The sequence below is a fragment of the Carya illinoinensis genome, chromosome 7, assembly GCF_018687715.1.
Source record: "Carya illinoinensis cultivar Pawnee chromosome 7, C.illinoinensisPawnee_v1, whole genome shotgun sequence".
In the NCBI taxonomy this organism is placed as follows: Eukaryota; Viridiplantae; Streptophyta; class Magnoliopsida; order Fagales; family Juglandaceae; genus Carya; species Carya illinoinensis.
In genome coordinates, this window is record NC_056758.1 from 18,503,697 (window position 1) to 18,507,965 (window position 4,269).

The following is a 4,269-nucleotide window of genomic DNA, read 5'->3' on the forward strand; positions in this document are numbered from 1 at the left end:
TTAGTGAATTTCTATAAGTTATTAGTTACCATTTTATCAGCAAGACGTTGAAATGACCTTGAACCGGCTCGCTGATGGATAGTCAAAGCCATTCTATTTTTTGAATTTATAGAACTTAAATTCTACAAAATTATATACTATGTTAATTAACTAATATAAATGTAAATAAGTTATAGGGTATAAATCTAGAATACCTGATAAACGTTTTGGAACAACTTAACAAAGACCACATAAAAAAGACCTTCGGACGGCCCTTCTCTCTATAATCGTTTCTCTCTGAAATCTCTCTAATCTTCCCCAACCCAGAGCCGCACGACGGGGGGGAGGGGGGTGGGAGCTTCATCTCCCGCTCCCCTCCCTTCTCTCTGTTTGTGGTTTTTTCCTTTTTCTTTTTTGGTTTTTTTTAGGCCAATAAGGGAAGAATGTCTCCCCGGATTGTCCAGCTGCCGACCGTCAACATGCGCCCCTCCAGGATGTTGGTCAGCCATCTGTGACGCCCCCAAATCCCACATGCAGACACGTGAAAATCGAGATGTCGGGATGATGACAACATAGGTCACCACCCTATCGCCAAGTGCCAAGTGTGTGTACATGCAACAAGTGTGCAATTAAAAACACGCAGCAGATAACAAAAGTCTCATAACTAAGTACCAGAATTTTTTCTATGTTTAATATAAACCCGTTCAAAACATATATAATAAAATATTACAAGCCACAAATATAGTTTTAAAACCAACTACAAGGCATAAACTCCAAATCAATACTCCGGCAGAGCCGCCTCATCGGGCTCAGCCTCCTCCTCCTCCTCGATCTTTGCATCAAAATCTACGGTACCAAAAATGGTGCCGCAGGGTAAGTAAGATCCAAACGCCACTAAATAAAAACATATTAAACTCAAATAATATGCATGAAAGAATGCAAATGCACACAACCTATAAAACCACATTTTTTTCCACGCACGCCAAAATCCCATTTTGGCCCAAAAACATGTCTTTTAAACCAGTCCTTGCCATTATCCCAGATAATGGCCCAAATCAATAAACCACCATTTTTCCAGAAAATGGATCACATAGCCTCAAACATAACCTCGCAATTTTCCCAGAAAATGGCCCGTAACCAAATCCAAAACCCGATCCAATTATTGCATGCACCATGATCTCTCCTAGGGATCATCTGCACACTCTGGCTCCTGTGCCATACCGTAGGTAACGACTACGCGTGTGACACCTAAACGAGCGATGCCCAGTTCTTGCACCCAGCGCATACCTGGACCAGGCCATCCTCTAATCCCTGCCACTCTAGGGACCACGGAGTTGACACAACAGTGTTACCGTATCGTGCGATCCGGTCGTTCACCCAGCGACAACCCAGGGGATGTCACTCAATATTATCCACTCTCGAGTGACCAGAGAAGCTCCACCGAGATAATACCCCATCTCGGCTTGGGGTCGTGATACACACGCACCTGAAAATCCATTTACACAAATAAAACCTGATTTTCTCAATTTAAATAAAATGCACATGAATGCATCATGCAATGCACGCCTCAAGATGCAAAACATCCAACCAATCACAAAAACAACAAAATCAAGCAACTTCGTCCTCAATTCATCCGACCCCCGAACTCCTCAGACTTAGTCCAGAATCAACCAACTAGTCAAATAATTTATTGTAAGAGAAAAAATATATTTAAATCTAAAATAGAGTTTGGAAAATACTTATAGGGCTATAAGGTATTTTTTGAAGGATCACGACGTTGCAAACGATGGAGAAAAAGCAACGTAATAGTATATTTTACACTGTGGCCGTGGGTTGTAAAATACCCACTTTCGAACGGGGACAAACCAAGACACGAAATTGATAGGGAATGGCCTAGAGATGTTTATGAAGCTAATGGAAGTAAGTTTTGGCTGTGGGTGGCGGTGAAAATGGCGGTGGAAGTGAAAAAAGGGGCAGATCGGAGTTGAGCTCGTGGGAGCTGCTCCGGCAACGGATTGGGGCTGAAAATGGGTGGGTTAGGACAGCAAAAGGTAGGGAATGAAGTGGTGAAGAGGTGGTGGCCGGAGGTGGAGCGACGATGCTAGAAATGGCCAAAAGCCATGCGGCTTAGATGGGTTGTAGGGGGTTAACGGCGGCATGGATGGGGTTGGTTTTTGGTGGGGTGGTGCGCCGGCTGGAGGGGAGTCGACCAGTGGGGGCTATGTCGGCCACGTCGGCCAGTGGCGGTGGGTCTGGGTGCACAAGCCGGACGGCGATAGAGAGAAAGAGAGAGAGGTCAAGCGTGCGGGAGAGGAGAAGGAAAAGAAGAAGAAAAGAAAGAAAGAAAGAAGAAAAGAAGAAAAGGAAAAGAAAAAGGAAAAAGGGAAAAAGAAAAAGAGAAAAGAAAAGATGGAGAAAGAAAATGAGGTCCAGTCCTTACCTCCGGAGTCCAAAAATTGATCCGACGAAAACAATTTTAAAAACCACAAAACAACTAAAATAACTTAAACACCACATCAAACTAAAATAAAACCAATTAAAATAAAATAATTTAAAATAAAAGAACCAATATATTAATTAAATTAAAAAACTCATTCAGTGAAAATATACATAAAAACGGGGTATCATATCCTCCTCCCCTTAAAAAAAAATTTCGTCCTCGAAATTTGCAAGATCAAACATCAGCGCCAAAATAAGATACAGGATACAACTCTGAACATAATTAAGAGATACATATCATCGACAACTCCCAACAAATTCCAATAGTTATTATCCTCACACTATAAATCAAATCCAAAATTAAATTAAAAAACTCCTTCAGTGAAAATACACGTAAAAAGGGGATATCACACCATCGATCCACAAGCTCACCGAACGTGGTGTCAAACGGAGTGGGGCGTCGCCTGCACGTGCGGGATGAAGTCTCGGCTGTCTGAGGCATGTGGCTGCCATGCGCCACCAAGGGGCCACCTACAGATGAGTTTCTCGGCTTTTTTGGATTCTTGGACTTCGATAGTTTAGTTTTCGAGTGGCGATTTTCCTCCTAGAGTTAGGTTGTGTCATGCACGGCCTCTGTTTGCTGGCTGTTTGGTGTCCTGTATTTCCATTTTTTTGGCATCCAACGTTTTCTCTATTGCACGATCTCTGCCGCTGTTGGTTGGTGTCACTGGTGTGTGTTCTATTTCTCTGATTATGGAGTTTGTTTTATGTGTCATGCACGGTTGGTTTTTGTGTTCTGTATCGCTGCTGTTGGTTGTTCTGTGTTCTGTGGTTTGCACGACCTCTGTGTCGTGGTTTATTTTGTTTTGTTGTTTTGTTTGTTTTCATGTGAAGTCCATGGTGAGGTGTTGAGCTATTGAGCGGTCACTATCTAAGGTAAAGAGCTGAGAGCAACGGACGATGTTATGGCCGGTGGTCGTACAGCCGGCTTTCGTTGTGGAGGTTGCTGTGGTCTGTACGCAAGCTGGGTGCTCGTGCCGTTGGTGCTTGTAATGCCAATTGCCCATGGAGGGTGTGTTGTCAGAGTTCATGCTGTGCTCGTGGTTGCGTTGTTTTTGTTAGTTTTTTGTTTTGTGGGTTTGTTTGTTTATTTAGTTTTAGTGTAGGTATATGCTATTGGACTGTTTGTTCATAGTAGTTGTCTCCCGTATTCCGCCTCCTGGAGGTTAGAGGGGCCATCCTGTCTTTGGTTGATACAGAGCGTTTACTCTCTCTTTTGAGAGTTTTAGAAATTAAGACAATGTCCGTCACGTCCAGTCCCTAGGCGGCTCTCGGTTCTTGAGCATGTTGGGAGATTAGGCGGCAGTTGAAAGAGCTACTCGAAAGCTTGACAAACAAGCAAAAAAAGCCCTATATATTTTCTTAGTAAAGGGCTTTTCCCTTACTAGTCAAGTGGTAAGGTAGGGCGCTATTCGATGAAGAAAACAGACTTTAGGAAAGTGGTTTAGGTAGCTCAACTGGTTAGAGCAAAGGACTGAAAATCCTTGTGTCAGTGGTTCGAATCCACTTCTAAGCGGGCGAAGGGTCCAAAGGACAGGTAGCCGGGAGCGAGCCGGATTTTGAAATGAAAGTGAAAGAGTTGTGTGCGGGGAAGCTCCTGAGCACTTGCGTTAGTTGGCTTATAGTCTGGTTCTCCAATATTGATAAGTCACAATTGTAACTTCGTTTATGAATGAATGCAATGAAGCATATTTCCATAAAAAAAAAAATACCTGATAATATGGACTTGCGAAATAATCACAATACTTTCTCCAATCGTATAACTTCATTTTCTGAAAAGGGGACTGAGCG

General features: G+C 43.0%; 1 non-coding gene across 1 annotated transcript; it reads left to right on the forward strand.

The window, feature by feature from the left end:
* Positions 1-3,920: 3,920 nt before the first annotated feature.
* TRNAF-GAA lies at positions 3,921-3,994 on the forward strand. The gene has a single exon. It is a non-coding gene; the product is annotated as a tRNA-Phe (tRNA).
* Positions 3,995-4,269: the final 275 nt, after the last annotated feature.